General features: G+C 36.6%; 1 protein-coding gene across 1 annotated transcript in view; it reads right to left on the minus strand.

Moving 5' to 3' along the window:
- The window catches only part of FHIT (fragile histidine triad diadenosine triphosphatase), a 661182-nt gene that overhangs the window by 628804 nt on the left and 13094 nt on the right, over positions 1-19284 (minus strand). The window contains exon 1 of the mRNA XM_080382945.1: positions 1-19284. This exon is cut by the window's left edge and continues 13689 nt beyond it; it is cut by the window's right edge and continues 13094 nt beyond it. The gene's annotated coding sequence lies outside the window, so the exon portion shown is untranslated.

The following is a 19284-nucleotide window of genomic DNA, read 5'->3' on the forward strand; positions in this document are numbered from 1 at the left end:
CTCAGTCTATTGAGTTGTCAATAAGAAACGGCACAAAGAACTTGGAAGAGTAAGTCCCTTTTTGTCATACCTATAAAGAGATGTCTAACTACTCAACATAAGAAAACAACATCCTTAAAAACTCAGGATGCAGTTCAAAAAACTACTCCCAAGCAATAAATTAGAGTCAGACTAGAAAAAGATGCTACATTCTTTGATCAGCCTTAACTGACAAGTCTGCAGATGATGTGACAGTCCCACCTTAGCTTTCAGCCCCACTTGCCCATACACATGAGCATCAATTACATGACCTTCTGCCAAATGCCATACAATTAGCAAACCTCTCTGGACCCTACATTTAGATGACACTCCAACTATCTGCATGATGCAAGTTTTGTTTCTCTGGAGTAATCATTGTTTAAAACTTATATACATATACAAATATACTGTAATAGCAGTTATAGCATAGCAGTAGTATTTTTTAGGGTTTTTTTGTTACACATTACCCCAAAATTAAAAAAATAGCAACTTGTATCAATGAAGATTAACAACAAATAAGAAACACCTTAATTTTACAATAATTTTTTCTCTGTGTGAAAATATTTCTTACCCGGAATATATTGCCCCAATTCAGCAAACTCTTAGGCAGAGGAGTAATGTTACTGCGTTGCAACTTCTACTAAGTCCATGGGTCTAGTTCTAGGCTTAAAGTAAAATCTCTGTGTAAGTGCAGAATCAGAATAAAATCCTAACCCAGCTGAAGCTGATGGCAAAATTCCGATAGGCTACAGTAATGCCAGCACTTAATCACACAGTGTTCATGTTCAAACATCTGCACCTAACAACCCTCCTTAAATTACTATTTCAAATTCCATTATTTTAAATTAGCAAAACTGAACAGACATTATTCTTATATAGCTGTATATATGAAAAATATATAAAGTACATACTTTAGTATTTTTATGAAGCAGTCACATTTAAATATACAACTTCTACATAGTCCCTTAGTCATAAGTAGGGCAAAACAGTCCATTTACAAAATGACAGGAGGAAAAGAACATAATAGATAAGAGCTAAAAATACAAGCAGCTACATCTGTAATACAGAACAATAGAAATAATAAGGAAGGGAGAAGGCGAAATAAAATTCAAGTGAAGGGTGTAACCTGGGGGAAGAGATGAAGAAAATAAATACACTGTGGATAAAAGAAAACAAAGATCATCCTAAATCAAAAGAAAGGTCAGCTGATACTGGCCAGAGAGAAGAAGAATTGTTCAACATCTACATTTTTTCCTAGTATTTAATATAAAAGAGGGAAGCATGGAGCTTAGTGGAATAAATATTAATGAGGCTTGGGGAATATCTAGCAGCAGAATTAATAAAAAGCAGGTAAAAGAATATTTTGATAATTTAAATATTTATGATTCAGAAGGTCCAAATCATATTCAACCAAAGGATCTTAAGGAAATGGCTGAGAAGAATCTGACAGACATCTTTGAGACCTCATGGAAGAAAGGTTAGGTACCAAAGGATTGAAGAAGGATGAATCTTAGGAAGCAGAAAAAGGTAAAAAATGGAGAATTTCAAGCAAGCAAGCAAGTTCCCACTGTTCCCTACCATGCAAAATAACACAGTAAATATATAATTAATAGCATATAATTTAATGAACAGCAACATCAGAATACTCTTTTGAGACTGTAAATTCTGTCTCTGTCCATCTCTCTTTTTAGTTAATGTCATTCAGTCTTAATCATTCCTGGATGAAAGTAAAAGCTAGTGAGTTTCAAAAAGCTCAAGCCAGATTATTTGGAAATAAACAGACTTTTTACACAATAAAACAGAATATTTAGCTACAGAATTGTAGAAGCTGAAAAGTTAAACAAAGATTATAAAAGGAAAAAAAAAAAAAAGAGGGCTACACATAAAATTACTTAGAATTACACATCTGTTTTAAATTACAGAAGTTCTTGAATGCACAGGTTCAGTCCCTGCATAAATGAGATTCACGGAAAGCAATGCCATTTCCTGTGGAAAGCAATACAGGATATGACATAAGTCTGAGTTAGTAATCTTCCGTTTGGATCACATAATCATGTGCCAAGATCACACTTTTCACTCAGAGATAAGTGAGTAATGTTAGTATTCAAAATATATTATTTCATAGGATAACGTTCTGGCATGGCGATTCCTATTTTGTGGGCTTGCCACCACTGTCTCCTGCTCATCCCATTCACAAACTGTTCACATACTGTATTAGAAACCACTAGGTGTTTGGCACTTATTCCTATAGGAAGTTGTTCCAGTATGTCACTCCTTAAATGACTAGAACCATCCTTCTAATTTCCAACTAAAATGTATGCATTGCCAATGTGAAACTGTCCATGATTGGCAATACATTAAATAGCTACTCTCTATGGCTGGTGTTTACTTCTCTGCATTTGCAGACACTAATCAGAACCTTTGTCAATCTTTGTTTTGCTGTCTAAACAAGTCTTACATGTAAATTCTTTACATTTTCTCTAATCACGTTAGTAATCCTTTATTTTCAGCCTGTGATTTTCTGCTGTATTCAAGGTAAGGTCTTACATCACTGTCTAAATGCATTACTCTTTCCCATACCTTCCTGATGGATGGATCCTAAGATGATGTGTTCATTTCTCACTACTATATTGCCTTGGTCCTTAAAGTTATCTTGCAGCTGATTAAGACTCCTAGATCTCCTTTTGTGGAGATCCACTAGATAAAAGCAAAAATTCTTCTTTTTGCCTTCGAACCCATGACTTTGCAGTGTGCAATATTAAAAGTCATTCTATTTGTGTTTCTGAGATCATCAAATCATCTAAGTTGTCCCACATGATATTCTGGTCCTCTTCTGTAATGATTGTATCTCCCAATTTTCTGTTTTCAGGAAGTGTCATTACCACATTTTTGCTTTCTGTGTCACACTCATTAATGAAAATATTAGATTGGTCTTTGAAGAACTTCATTAGCATGCTCTTTTCATCGCAATGCTTTCCCTTTAAATTGTTATCTCTTCTTTAGATATTTCCTTGCCTACTATAGATTTCTTTTACTATTCCCAACTTCTCTTGCTTAACTAGTAATTTCCCAAATGGTATTATATCAAAAACCTTTATGAAGTCCAGATAAATGAGACCTACTTCATTTCCGTTGTCAAAAATCAGTTACTTTATCTGAGAAAAAATATAGATGTTAATAGATTTACATTTTGCTGGTGGATATACTTTAGTTTTTCTACTGCATTTTGATGAAACTTATAGTACTGTGTTCTCAATTGTGAAAACAACTATATGCTGTACTTATCCACTATCTGCATGTTGTTAAAATTTTCATGAGGATTTTTAGTATGCAGAGGCAGTGCTCGTGCTCATCAGCTACATTAACACAATGGCTCTTTTGGAGCCATTACAGTTGATCGTGCCAATGATCCATGGATTATATACTTTTATAAGGTCTGATGCACTTGCAAACAAAAGGTTTTTTCCTTTGCATTTCTGTTTCTCAAGAGACCTTCTTTCTCCTCCCCAAATCATCCTTTAATATTAATGCAAAGCAACCAAACAAAGGAAACCAAGCCACAAAAATTCTATCTATGATGATATGATGAATACACTTAATCCTGGAACAGAAAAGTAATTTCTGTCTCTTATGTAGGCTCTTTGTGGCTGCTTTTCTGTTCTGTGCTTCCTTAGTACAGAAAGGCCCTGACCCACTGTTGGGATCGTAAGCACACATGCAAATTTAGTCCCATTTTTAACCATGCCTCCAAGACAAAAACTGTTCCCTGAGAAAAGCACAGCTGTAAGTATTTTTGTCTTTATATCACAGGTTATACTTATCCCTGCTTCTCACCATTCCCAAATAAAACTGTATTCTGAATCAAGTCCATCCCAAATCTGGGTTCTCCACCCAGCGTGCAAGAGCTGATTCACACACAGAGTTGAGATATTTGTTTATTGCACATCTGTGCAGAGGTGGTTACTAGGTGGTGATCCACAGAGCTAGCACACCTCAACATATAGAAAAACTTTTTATACACTTTGAACAATTACTTACAATTACATTTAGTCACACTGAATTCTCATTGGTTCTTACACGCCTTGTCTCCATTTAAAGGTACAGAGCTCTTTTTTTTCACCATACATGTTCTGTGGGGAGGGGGCTTTGTTAGCAGGGGGCTCTCTTTGATCAAGGGTGGATCTCATAGTATGCAGATTATGGTAGTTCACACACAGTTCCAGTAATTTTCTCTTTAGCCTCTTTAACCATTTGGTTCCTCTTGAGCTTATCTTGTGCCCCAGCTTGACATATTGATGGTGTCAGTTCCTTCTCCCAAGGCCATGTTTTGTTAACTGTTTGTAAGGCTTTAACTAACATTCTCTGTTTTTCAAATTCTTTCTTATTTTTCACTATAGATACTTACTTTTTTGTTTTTCCCTATCTTTTAAAAAGTAAATAATCCTTATATCAATGGTACTGTCCACCTGTGGTCTTGACCCATGCTGGTAGCCATGGCTTCTTGAATAGAGAAAGCCCTGGAGACTTAGATGATGTCTAACAATGCAGATTATTTAAGGTATTTGGGAATTTGTTTGTCCCTCCTAATTGTAGTTTTCAGGCCATGCTTTAAAGTTGGAACAAATTGAGAAGGGAATAAAAGACATTGGTGCCACCAGATTTCCATGCTTTTCCTCTGCTAATCCTTTCTGCTGACAAGACATCTGCGAGTATCTCAGGGAAAAGGCTGTGCTAGAATCAACCAAAAGTAATCCCTATGCCAAGTGGAAAGATTCAATTAGCATTAGCTGAAATGCTGTGTTGATTCACTTGTTTGTCTCTAAGCCAAAGCTTCTGATTGTCCCCATTATAAACATACTAGTTTCTTGCCTAACCCCATTCTGAATAAAACCAATTTGTTTGCTGGACAGAGACACCCCAATATAGATTAAAGGGCCGGTGTTACACTCTGTAGACACAGTACAGTCTGAAACAAGTTGTATTCCTTCCACACAATACAGAGTGGTAACTCAGCTAGCTATACACTCTCACTTTAGCCCAGATTTAGTGCAGATCCAGCCAGTCTGCCCCAGAAGCCATTAACTCTACTCACTATGTGCACAAGCCAGTTGGCTTAGGTGCCTACTGCACACATAGTAGAGACAGTATTAATATAACCGGGGACATTGGCCAGCAATAGGGGAACAATGAAGTTTAATAAAAACAAAACAAAGCACCAGGAGGAATTCAGGTAGGGTTTCCTTGTACACAAAACAACAAAAGACTGGACAAACAACTAAGTCAACTGCCAGCCCCATGAAAATACAGGTACTGAATCTGCAATGATTTGTCTGAAGGTGATTAGTTAGAACATCATAGAAGATTCCCATGAAAAGCCCTGCTGTAAGTTGCTTAAAAGAGAAAATGAGATTTAACAAAAGAGCTTTAACATCCTTGCTACTCGCAGTTCATAGACTTCTCACCAAAGAGTGAAGGCTTTGTTTGGAACATGTCTGTGCGAAAGACCTCCTGTGTGACCACAGGAGTGTATCTTACTTTCCCTGTACCTTTGTTACTTATCTATAAAATGGGTAATATATTCTTCCTTTCTCCATCCTTTATCTCGTCTGTTTAGATGTTAGTTTCTTTAAAGAAAAAATTGCCTGTCACAGCAAGGGAGAAAGAGTGCAGGCTCAGTAATAATAACACTGAGACCTAGACATTGTTTGACAAAGGGAGATGATTTCCTCTTTGTCTCCTTGCTCATCAACGAGGGGTGTCAGGATGTGCAAGTCTTATGAGTCAGTGGGCATATAATGGAAGGCTACCTAGCTGGGTAACCACAGGGGCATTCAGTGGCTTTTACCAAGGGATATAAACTGTGTTTGAATTAGGAGCAACTGACATTCAGGGTCTCCAACAATACAGGTAATTTGGTCTTGTGTAAGGAACTAGGAAGTACTTATTAAATAGAAAAGTTGTGCAGAGTACTGACCAGAAAAAGAATATATAAGGGCTATTGTCAATAAGTACTTGAAGTCATCATCCCAGTGAATTGGAAAAAACCCCACACTTGCTGAAATGCATCAATAGAAAGTGGAAAATGCAGAGACATAGAATACTAATGAAAAGATGTAGTGTATAAAATCTAGTTCTATCTGCAGTATTGCAGTCAGCTTTGATTACCTTATGTATGGGATGCTGTCAGTCCTAGAAAGGTGCAGTGCAGGAATTCAGGGTGGTTCCAGTTTATGAGAGTCTTTGATCCAAAGCAATTATGAGGAGCTAGGTTTGTTTTCCCTGGGGGATTTCAAGGACAGTCTAATAGAATAGAATTCAAGGTGACCAAAAGTATTAGGTATCTTTGTACTCAGCTAGAGAGAACCAGACACCTCTGAGAAGCACATAGCTAAAGATCACAGTCTCAAAGAAGGACTGAAGGTGGAAAAAACTTACTCAGGACAGCAACTTAATAATTTCAACAGAGCTCCCTCTCTTTTGATGAGACAGATTATTGTTTGGTCTCCCTGGTGCCATGTAGCTCCATATGCCACTCTACTGATGAAGGGAGCACTAAAGGAGCATTTAGGTCACTCAAAGTAATTCCCATTATATGAATGGCACACTGTTAAGATGTATGTTCTATCATTATATAGTTACAGATCATCTTTTTATTTGTGATTTCTATATAGAAATGTCACAGAGGCATATAAAAACCAGGTTATCTGAGGAACAAACAAGAGTTCTTTTCCTCTGCCTAAATAAACAAGTTAAAATAAGGCAGTCTTCTGGTTTAAATGTTAAAAGGTCACCATTGGCCTCTTTTTGTCTCTTTATGACATCCCTCAGCCCAACAGATTTTTTTTTGTGCAATAATTTCCCATGCTAACAATTTTTTCTTTTAATATTCCAATTCCCCTTAGCCAGGTATGTTTCCTCTCAAATGCGTAACCATTACAATTTCATATATTTGGTGATTGTCATTATGTTGGTAAGAGTAAGAAAATATGTTTTGCATCCTTATAGACTTTTAGAGGCTGTGGAAATAAATGAACATACGTTGTTAAGATTGATTTGTCTGACAGACCAAAAAACCTCTGATCATTGTGGTAGGCTCAAATTCAGCACTTCCTTCAGCATTATTATGCTGGCAAATGAACAGAATTAGTATTTCAAACTTCTTGGAAGGAGGAATACATTTCATTGTTCCTTTTTAAAATTACTGTGAAGGACTATGGACACTTATGAAACAAAAAAAGGTAAAATACTGTAGGACTAGATGTGCTGATCAATACCTTATAATCCCAGTTGCACAAATTATTTCACTTGCACAACTATAAAAGAAAGTATCGTTTTGTATAGTTAGTTGTAACAGATCCCAGATCTCCATTGTTCATTAAAATTATTGTGGTTTTAGACATTATTCTAATCATAATATAAAATATTAAAAATTTAAATAATTTATAATTCCCATTCTATAGAACTGAAATAAAGGTGCCCCTCTTCTGTCAACTGGTTCAATTGGAATTATTGAAGTTACTCATAGATAAGAGTATGAAAAGCACAGAATGACACCTTTTTACAGCCCTAGTTATTCACCTGATAACAATTCACTAAAAGCAAGATCTTCTAAAGTGCTTTACTGGACTTAGATACCTAACTGTGACTTTAGACACATCATGTTTAACCTTCAGATTCACTCCTCAGTTGCCACCTGAAGTCTATAAATGTAAAACTTGTCCACCAGTAATTCATCATGATCATAAACAGTCATGTAGTAATTGATCATGATCAGAAATGCCTTTTGTCATAACTGAACAATGCAGTCTGTCTCAAATTTGCTAAATGTTTGAATGCACAAATTGAAGATATGACTGATTCATACTGAGTTTTCTCTTTTCCTGAGGACTTGACCCTGCCAATTCCATCATGTTGTCTTCAAAACCCAATTATTGATTATTCTAAGAGAAAATACTCACCTCTTGAATTTGTAGCACATTGCATGGAAAATTGAGTATTAATTAAAAATTCAATACATGTGTTTATAGAAAGAGATGAAATAGTGAGTGCAACTACAGTCTGCCTCTCCACCTGGGAAGTGAGGAGGCCTAGGTTCTTTCTCCAATGACTGTTTATATTTTTTAATTAAGCATATTATTTCAGATAGGTCATGTCAAATGGAAACAACAATAGTCAAAACCAACTCTCAAAATCAAACAGACTGCTGGGGAACAGAAGGATGAATATGTGTCTTAAAATCTGCTCAAGCTAAGAAGAGATTTGAGGCTGTATTTTTCATATCCTTCACACTCTAACCCTTGATCAACTAGATAAAAGGTAGTGGCAACACCACCACTTCTTCTTGCTGTATTTTGTGAAAAGAGATCTGAAGTAGAGAGCCGGCCATACACATCTATAAACTTCTGAGGGGCGAAAATGTCAGAAAAAAGTGGAGATTAGGAAATAACTATTTTCTCTCCTTGACATTTACTATTAGGCAGCATCTTATTCAACAACATAGCTTTGAAAGATACCTAGTTCTTCCCTGGCACTGGCATAAGGAGACTAGTTATTTACTCTAGTAGAGAACAAGAAACTCCAATGGTAAGCCAAAAAAAATCGGTATTGCATGCTGAGCCTAGGTCACCTTTGTGGAAGAGTTATTAATTATTTAGTGATTATGAGGAATTCTGCCAGCTTCAGTTGTTCTGATGAATTTTTAATAAATCACTATTAACATAAATGGGAAGTGTAAATTGCTTGCATTATGCTATAGGCAGTAGTAGCAATGAGAGACTTCTGCACTCAGGTCCAAGATATGCTGCTTACTTAACAGAAACTGACAGCTGAATGATCCAGTTCTCCTGGGAATGTCCTGAAAAAACCAAAATCTTTTCACCATAAAGGAATTCTATTTTACAGTTGCCAAAAAACACCTAGAGCATTTAAGTTATCTGAAGAACTGACAAGAATAAAGAGTATTTTAGTGATCTGCTCCAAAGAATTACCTGAAGATGGAACTATCTGCAAAGAGAGAACTCAATTGAGCCAAAGGAGCTTTGTTTCCCAAAAACATCTAGCAAAAATAAAATTCTATTAGGAAAGTGTGAGTCTTCCTGAAGCACAGTATCTACCGACGATATTTTCCTAAATATAATCTGTTGTTCTTGAAAAACAGTTTAAAGACCAAAATAGTAATTTAAGGATTCATTATTGCTAGAGGAATTCCAGTGCTTTCTGTTTTCTCAGGAAGTTAGAAAATATTTAATAGGCGTTTGCATTAAAATAGGTTGGTTTAACACCTTCTATATTTTGACTGGTGACAGGACAGTGAGTCAGCCACAACACTGTGTTCAATGCACCTAGACCTTCACTCCAGAGCAGACAGAATGGTTTTCAGTTCAGAAAAGCCCACATTTACTTGAAGAAATACTAGAAATTAAACTTTTAAATGAAATACTACTTAGAACAGCTGGGGAAGACAGAACTTCATTACAGTTGGTCCCTTCCAGTGAACAAAATGACTTCCTAAGTCACTGAGTAAATTCCATTCTCCTTTTGTCCCTGGGATGGTCTCTTCATCTTTTGTGACATTTGCTAGACTGCAGTCTTCCTGACTCTGCAGTGTCTTTGCATGAGCTTCAACCATCAACTTCATTCTTTGTAGCTTTTGCCTGTCCCAAGAAGCCTGGAATTGTTTCTGTCTCAACATATTCAACAGCTTCCCTGAGGAAAGAGTCTGCACAACCTCTCTGCAAGGCTCCACCCAGACAAGCTTCTTAAAAGAACATCAATACAGTTGTGAAGACATAAATAAAACAAATACCATCTGTCATGCTAGCATTGCCCCATATGTGTAACCACCTTTTCTTAGTCCTTTCAACTGATTTTCCACCATACCCAAATACACATTTGGTGTATCAAAGAATGTTAGCACTTTATGGATGCCATTCCAAAAAATTTTAAGTGTAATCCATGGAAGTACCCAATTCTGGATTTTTCTCATCCAGCTACAGCCATTTCTACTTCATAATCAGCTGTAGATCAGCTCTATGGTCCCTTTTATCCTAATTATCTATGGTTGTTATAGTCCTTTCTGGCTGTCTTTTTCTGAGCATCTCTTAGCCCTCACATAAAGAGAAAAGTGAATGGGTCAGACTTATTTGACACAATTTTCCTGAAATCAGCAGTGTTACAGCATATATGACTTTACTGAAATCTTTGCTTTGTTGCTGCCAAATACATCTTTAAGGCTACTGTTAGTCCTTAACTTTATCTCTCTTTTTATCTTTGTAAAAGTCCCATTAAAAATGGCTAAATTTTATTTACTACAAAGGATCATTTACTCCTTTAAAGTGGTGACAGAATCACAGAAGTGACACTTGTGAACCAATAGGTTGCAAAGCCAGCGAGAATGTGTGAAGAGATGCTCAGGGAGTAAACTGGTATATCTCCACTGTGCTTCAGGCCAGGTGGACAAAATTGTGAGGGAGCTGAACCAGAAAATGAAGCTGCTCAGTATTTCCGAGGTTTAGGAAGTATTGTAAAAGCCATCAAACTTCCTCACAGTGGAAATTTTCTGTTGCAAGCTAGCTTTATTGTTGATCCAAAAAAGCCATAATCACTAAGTAAGGTAAACCTGTTCTGTTTACTGAGATTAAATTAAGCATCAGGTTATCTATGGTATTTCACATATATAGTGCAGAAAAATTAATTTCATATAATTTCTTACTATATGTGATATGAACTGCCTGAGAGTCATACTGTTGCTTTCAGACTGAAGGCTAGAAACCAAGTGTGCAATAAGTGTCCAGTTGTCCCATGATGGAGGGAGAAAAATTCCAACCATAGATGTCAGTTGGAACTTAAAATTAGCCATACTTACATAAAGGTATGCATCTCAGCTGACAAATTATATTTTAAAAAATTCATCCTTCAGTTAAAGCCGCAGTAGTTCTGGATTAATAAAAACAAAAAAAAAAAAAAAGGGGGGGGGGGGGGGGGAATGTAGCGTAGAGAGTGTATAAAAGAAAGCTGTGGAAATTCATCTGCTCCTTGTTCAAAGATCAAACTTTACTGAGACTAAAATTCTGAGAACTAGTCTTATTTTAGGGAACATTTAAAATTATTTTCCTGCATAGGGTAGGAATCAAAGAGGAACTTGTCCTATAAAGAATTAGGCCAAAAGAATTACAATGGCTTTGTATACTGTCTTATATTACATTTGTTGTCATAGCCATGGTCTTATTTCGAAGCATAAGATCACGATATGAAAGACAGGTCAAAAGGCAACTTGAAAAAACTTGTTGACTGTGTAGCACAGAGGTTTACAAAAGACTACGAAATACAGAAAATTGGCACCACCACAGACAATTTGTGCATCCTTGGGTCGAACACTTAATTTCATGGAGACCCAGTCTATCTGTTTATAATGATGATTCTGCTTTTTCCTATCTTTTGTCTGTCTTGCCTGTTTATATTGCAAGCTTCTCTACAGGGCAGTGCAGTAGAGTCTCTCAGCAGTGACGTAATGCAAATCCATGAATTAAGAGAAACTCTATACTGCCTAACAGTGTGGGTTCCATGACATTAGAATTTGTCATGCCTTGATAACATTCTTCTTACCATAACTTTATTAGCATGATAAACTTCTGATTCTTATGATAGAAGTGCAAGTGAAAATGTTAACATGGAATTTTTCTGCATTTTGGCCCTATGGGACCATAACTGACAGTGTAGCTCCTGAAGCTGATTGACAACTGTAATTGCAAGATGAACAGCAACCTCATATAAAATGTCCTGCTCTAGAAGGACAAGGAGTCTCCTACTTAACTGGCCACAGGCAGAGGAAAGCTAAAGACTGAGGAAAAGATCAGCTGGATGATATGTAGTCAGACAAGGGTTAATTTCCCCCTCTTTTACCAGTCAGTTGGCCGAAATTCCAGTGTTGTTCTGTCAGTGTTAAAGCATCCAAGTGAAGGAAAAATGAAGTTCAGACTCAGTTGCCACAGGCAGGCATACGATCAGCAACAGTGCTCACCTCAGCCCAATTACCATTTAGCAGACATTAGATACTTTCCTTTCTGCCATCAGGCCTGTGTTTTTGCCTATCGTATACTGATATGTTGTATTATAGGCACTTAATTTTCTCATTTATTATTGCAATATCAGAACACATTACAGTGTCAGATCATAACGGAGAGAATGTTTACGTCTCTTTGCAAGCACAGCTGTATTGGTTACTTGGTACGCTGTGGGTAGGAGGGGGAATGACAGTAAATATTAAGTAAGGAAAATAAAACAGATTTAAAAGCATGTAACATTTTGGTAAGGAATTTTTTTTATAGCCATGGCTTTGGGGAAAATTACTTTTATGGCCAGCTTTTCAACAGGCCTGCACAAATATGCCTATAGTGTTTGCAGGTGCAACCATTTGTATGCAAGGCATGACTGTCTAAAGAAAAAGCTTTCAGCAGGCTGAGAGAGTTTCTTTTTAGTTCCTACTTGCTTTTAAAACACAAGTCTTCTAGGTAAGAAATAACAACTTCCAGCTGAGCTCCTTAAGCTATGTGGTTGGAAAAGTGAGAAAGGCTCAGCATCTCAGGTGTTAAACTTCCCTGAGAAATCCAGTACTGAATTCTTCTGAATGTCACAGTGGATACAACTGGTGCAGAAGCTTGAAAAATCTGGCCTTAACATCTAGATGACTCCATCTAACTTCGCTTTAGCTTTTCTTTCTCTCACTCTTTTCCTGCTCCCTACACCTCCATTTATATACAGACATGCATGCATACACACACGCATGCACACATGTGCACACACACATACATGTGTGTAAGATTATGAGTGCATGTATATGCATAGACACACCCACAGAGAGAGAAACACAGACTGTGTATTTCAAAAAATGCAGATTTTTCCTATTCAATCATAACCTGCCTGCAAGCAATGTGTTTAATCATGCTAGAAAAGATATAAGTTGATAATTTTATTCAAATGAAGGAATTGAACAGAACTTAGAGGTTAGAAATCCTGAAGGCTGATTGCTAAGGTTGAGAGCATATATTTATAAGCAATTAATGGCATGTTTGATTTTTTTTTATTCCTACACATTTTTTGCAAAGATAAAGTACTCCCTGTATGGTATCCACCAGCTGTATTATCAAATAGAAAGAAGTAGATGAAAGAAAAAGCCACAAAATCCTGCAATATACTTATTCTCTGCCCACACACAGCTATTCTCTCCTCCTTTTCTCAGTGGGCTGTAATTTCCCCTTGCCCTTTGAAAGAAAGCAGGATTATGAAGAAAATTGTAAACATGTTTAAGAATTGGTCCCAAAATGCTAATATATTACAGTCCTGTTGTGTCACAACCTGTATGTGGTGAACACACACTCATATGCAGTAGCACTAATTATCAGGGACATTGACTGAAAGTGGAGGTAAGCAGGAGCAAATGGTATTTTCATTGAGTATTAGATATGTACGCCTTTAAGATAGGACAGATAAAGATAAAAATGTATTTTTATTAAGGTTTTAAATTGTTACATTCAAATTAGATCCATATTTCTTTTTGCCACACGGAAAACCATAAACCTTCTCTCCAGATGTTGATTGGAAAAGACTTGGAAACAAAGTGTTTCCTGGAAAAACAGTGATTTGTCAAAAGCAAAAGTTTTCACAGGAATGTGCCATATTTTTTGACAGGCAAAAAAATATCTTCAGAAATTTCTGGGAAAAGGTAGAGAGGAGAAAAGAGACTGGGAGTGACCCTAGAATATCTTGAAGGTAGGGTGTTTGCAAAAGTGTGGGAGAGCAGTCCAAGACTTCATTTGAAGGAACAGTTAATTACTTCTAGATTATTCCACCATGAGAGACCCTTCTTGTGGTAGTCTGGTGTAAAGTTCTATCTTGTGACATGGGAATATTGACTTACTCCCATATCTTCCTCCTGTGGGAGTGGATTAACACAGCTAAATATTGTATTAGTTCAAGCTCAAGGACTACAATGACTTAAGAAAGAAAAGTGGGCTTGGAAAGGTCCTTGATAGATCCTGTAGTCCACCTTCCTGCACTGCGTACACAGTGAGGGGGCTGGATTAATTCAGTTTGGAGAAGGGACCTATTTGTGAGGTAGCTCTCTCCTTTCCCTTGTCGGAAACTACAGACACTTACTTTGGAAGGATAGCATAATTTGGAGTTGGGAAAAAGAGAAGAAAGACCTTTGTTTGTGTAAACTCTCCAGAATTGGCATTTATTAAATAAAACCCATGGATTTTTTCCGTCAGTCAGTTTTATTTCTTTTCAGAACAACTGACAAAAGTTAAGTATTTTAGCAGAAGTGCTGAGTGTGTCAAGAAGTGTGCATGAATTACTGGCAAAATGGTGTTTTCCAGTCAAAAACATCCATCAGTACCAGACTTCTGTAGTTTTCCCATATATAGACTACTGTGTCACTGGAGTCACCAGATCAGCATTGAGAGAAGACCTGTTAAACTAAAATATAAGTTGTGTGATCTGAAAAGTATGCAAATTATTTCTTCTTGTACAAAACATCTACCTTAGACATTTGAATTTTGAAATTGAAATTTGAATTGAAAAGAAAAAAAGTCAAGTTTGTGTTTTGACATTGAAAGCTGTTAGCCCTCGTGTTCTCATATTTTCTGCCTTTATCTGTGCAAATATAAGGAAACCATCCAGATGCAGAGTGTTCAGTTTTATGTGAGGATTTTTGTCCTACTCAGCAGCACAGAAGTCATCCAAGTTCCTTCTCAACAGTCATTTGTTGTTGAATGATGGAGCCCAAAGACTTTAGAAAGTTCAAAGACATAGAAATTTCCTGTAGTCTTTTCTTGCCATGGGGCTAGTCCTAAAATTCCTGAAACCTGTTTCTCCAGGAATTCTTAACCCGTAGCAAAATACTGGTTACTTTATAGATGTGTGTTGCTGTGCTGTCATCTAGTGGCAAGGATGAATTACACGTCATTCAGTGTCATTCAGTGACAGTGGCTGACAAGGTGTCCTTTTGCTAGAAACAAACGCATGATGTTTGGAAGCTCTCATCATTGCTATGTGCAGCACCACCGCAAAGGTCACTTCCTCTGTGCTCTACAGAAAATCACTGTTGCGTAGAGCCTATGGCATGGGCCATGCCATGGAAACTCTTGTTGCAAACAGGCTTTACAGAACCATGGCACTTCCTGCCACACAGTCTTCCCCTCCATCTTCTGTCATCCATCTTGCCTGTTAACTATTTGCAGACAAGTACTTGAAACTGGATTTTAAACAGTGATTGATATTTTCTTAACTACATCTGTACAGAGCACTGTCAACTAATGAAATGAGTAAATAAATCTGTAATCATTTAAGATGAAGATACTTTTCTCTCAGCAAAACGTCCTTCCTCTTGCATTCATTCCTAATTGACTCTTGGGGAAAAATTGAAAGTGCCACAGTGCAGTTTTCCAGGAGAAAACAGACAAAAATACCCTCCAGAATTAACCACATTTGTTCAGTATTTAGCAAGCTGACATGTAAGTGGACAGACTTCCTGCCATTGATTTCTAAGGGCTTTCACTCAGATCTGTAATATCATACACCAGGTGACATTACACTTGCTTGTCCTTAGTTTGCATTGGTGATGTTATTATTAACACACATAATCACTTACAGTCCCGATTTTATTTTCAAACTGCAACTGCAATGCTTGAATTAATGCCTTGCATTACTTTTTGTAAACTGCTTATTAAATTGTGTAGAAAGTAATAGAACCTTAACAATTAAACTTGTCACAACATCTGTAACACCTTTCTGGCATCACCTATTGAACACTGCTGGGCTTGGCTGGATTAGATAAACCAGCTGTAGCATATCCTTTGCTCCTTGAAATGCTGATCTCGTTACCATTTTAATGGGAAGCCTGGCAGCTTCTTTGCATAAGTTACCATCTTCTTTATAGACAGAGTTTCTCATACGAATGGAGTGACTGGAGGACAATCCATCAGGCAAAGGTGGACTTTTCATAGTTATCAGACTCTGAAAAGGAAATATCAATGAGCCATCCTCCCTGCAAAGCACCACTATCAAAGAGGGATTTTGCAATTATGTATAACTGGTCTGTTTTCATTCCTGCAAAATGGAGTCAACAAATAATGCTAAGATTCCTTTTTATGAGAAAGTTGGAATTTGTGTTTATATTTCCCTGTCTTCCTACAGTACAAATTGTGCTCTATCTCAGAATTTAGAAAGATTCCTCAGCACACTAAAAAGAGACCTAAATCTCCAAGAAAACAGAAGAATGTGCTGATGTGCTTTACCAATAGGGGACATTTAAGCACATTCTTAAGCACCTTGTCTCTCAGGACTTCAGTAGATTCTCAAAAGAGAAAAAGAATGATGCTCTATATTTATGACCTTTCTTGTTTTGTCCAAGTCACAGACCTCTATCCCTATACTAATGGAAAATATTAATGAAGGTAAGAAACAGTCTGTTTTCCAAATGAATTATAATTAGTCAGAGGCAGTAAATCAATGACCTTTCACATTGGAATATGATAAGAGATTTCTTTATAAATTCCAGAAGAGGTTTAGTTTATTTCTGGCTCAGAATTTCATCTTCCTTAGGTGCTTTATAGAAACAAAATTGCACCTTCTTAATTAAGGAATTGAAAGACAAGCTGGAACAAGGTCAATCAGGTTGAAATAGCTGCATCTTCATTATAATGTAAATGCTTCTTATATTAACTTACAGTATCTTGATATAGTAAATGGTTATATATGTATATAAAGTGTTAAATACAAATAGAAAGGTTTAGGTCAAATACAATGAGTAAAAGTGTACGTGCTTGTATGAAATAGAGAGCTAGGTTTTCATACAGAAATAGAAAAAATACAAGCTCTTTGTTAGCAAAAGTTAAAAATGATTTAACACACATACACCAAAAAGAGGTGGAAAAGATACACAAAGCTTTCCAGTGTCACCTTGAAACACTTGGTCAGGGCTTTATGGACAATGAAACTTGAAATTAAGATTGGGTTAAAAGCAGTATGTGAAGGAAGATGAGAGCTGCAATGTTCACTGCCACGGTAACAATTCTGTGGTCATCACGTAATGTTGCTTTTCATGAATGACCATTTGCACATATATTTTATCCTTTTTGCAGTCATTTTTTGTATGTTCACATTTCTTTAAGTGGAAGCCATTTGTGTGTGTTCACAAATCCAGACCCTGCTCATGATCCTTGCTCCGGATGTTCACATTACCTACATAAACACAATTTAGCAGTTCTGACACTGAATGGAGGAATAACTTGTGAATTATTATTTTTCATCACATGTAAATTTTTAATTTCCTCATCAGAGTGACAGACAAAGGGAAAAAGAAGCAAGGCTGTCGAGTTTGACTTGCTTGTTTCTCCATTTGATTACATGCGGAAGTAAAAGCATAATTATTCCATTTAATGTCATAATCATCTCTCAGCCTCCTACTTACGAGTTTATTTCTCTTTGTCTAAGCATGGAAGGTGGCCCATAAAATTCTATCTTTGCTGATGATTCCTTTGTATTGATAATCCTTGTTTTGACTTGGTTCTTTCTGAAGATGCTCTTAAAATGTAATGTTACTGTATGAGGCAACTTTCAGATTTTCTTTGTTTCACCTCTTTCTCAGCATACAAGAGATTTTTTCCAATTCTTTTCAGCTCCAGAACAGACATTTAAACTTTCTCTGTTTCATAAACATATTCAGCTTTGGCTTTACAAACATTCAGTCTTCATCATACAAGTACATCACCACAGAATTTTTCATGCGATTTATGCATTTTGCTACTATTTAACTCATATAATGGCTCTCGTAAGATGGACTTGTGATGAGGATTGATTATTTTTTGTACTTGGAAGAAAAAATTATATATATATATATGAAAATACTAAATTTTTCACAGAGATAAATTTGGTTAAATTCCAAGAAAACTGAATTTTAATGTATATAGTTTCCTTTATTAGATGAGCATGCAATTCCTGCACCCACAGAGAATATGTATGAATTCATCTTACTTTCTTGGGGTATGCAAACAATACCAAAAAATAGCCAAAGTTAGCATGTTCTATATAAAACACATTTGCATATGCTACGCACAACTTCCTACGCTCTTCATGTTTAATTTAGCAATGGCTGAATGATGAAGCCATTGAGTCTTAGGAATATGCACAGGTCAGGGTCTAAATCTTTATAATTCATCCAAATACCATTTCAGTTTGGCCCTTTTTACTGAGGTGCAATCCATCGTGGTACAGAAGATATAAGTGAGCACCATCAATAAATTAAGCAGAAATGAAAGTTCTACTACAAATTATGTTGCAACCAGCTGCAAATGCTACATGACCAACTCTTTTTTTCTAAGTTTGAGGTCAAATCATGAGATTAAGGACTGACCTAAGGTTTGTGGCTGTAGAAAGGAATCCAAAAAGAACTTGGATTCATTAATATCTATGATGAGAACTGAACCTACACAAATACTGTTTCTTTGCCTTTGACAATAGGCATAGGAAAGGCTCTTCTGACTCAGCCTATGATTTGTGCATACTTAATGCAAGTCTGTCTCTGTAAGCAGCAAGGCTTTTTACTTCAGTGATCAATCTGTGCTGTTTTCATAGCTATAGTTAATTCTGTTGTATGCCACCATGAAGGCTATGTTGTAGGAGACAAAGATTCTATTGCTTGGGAAGGCTGATGAAAATATGGAACGAAATATTTTGCTCAGAATGTTACTTTTAACTAATTGTAGTGGTATTGACTTTGTGAAAGTTGTTCCGAGCTACCACAGCCAAGGAAATGGCCCCAACTTCCCATCACATTTTTTTTTTATTTTGTATTGGCCTCCATGACTTTCAGCAATCTTTTTCAGTCACTGGAGAAAGGTGAAAGCATCCAGCGCATCTTATAATAGCACTTAAGGTTAGGCAGCGAGAATGTGTCCCAGTGTATTAAAGAGCCCAGTTAGACATAATGAATTTAAACAAATGACCAGTTTGTCCTGGAGAGTTCTGGAAAAAGGACACAGCTTCTGGGTGGAAACCTTTAGAATGCTAATTCCTCCTGGAGTTCTTGTGAGGATATGGGATTTTCTCCATCTTTCTTGTCAAGTCAGGAAGCTGAATGTAGGAATTTTGATTGCTGCAGGAAGAAAAAGTAAAAAGGGATTCCAGTCCTTTGTATCAAGTAACCCACTACAGTTGGTAAGTTCATTGCCACATGCCCATAGCTCTGTACTGTCAACTGGAAGTAAA

Source organism: Falco punctatus (assembly GCF_963210335.1).
Source record: "Falco punctatus genome assembly, chromosome: 4".
In the NCBI taxonomy this organism is placed as follows: Eukaryota; Metazoa; Chordata; class Aves; order Falconiformes; family Falconidae; genus Falco; species Falco punctatus.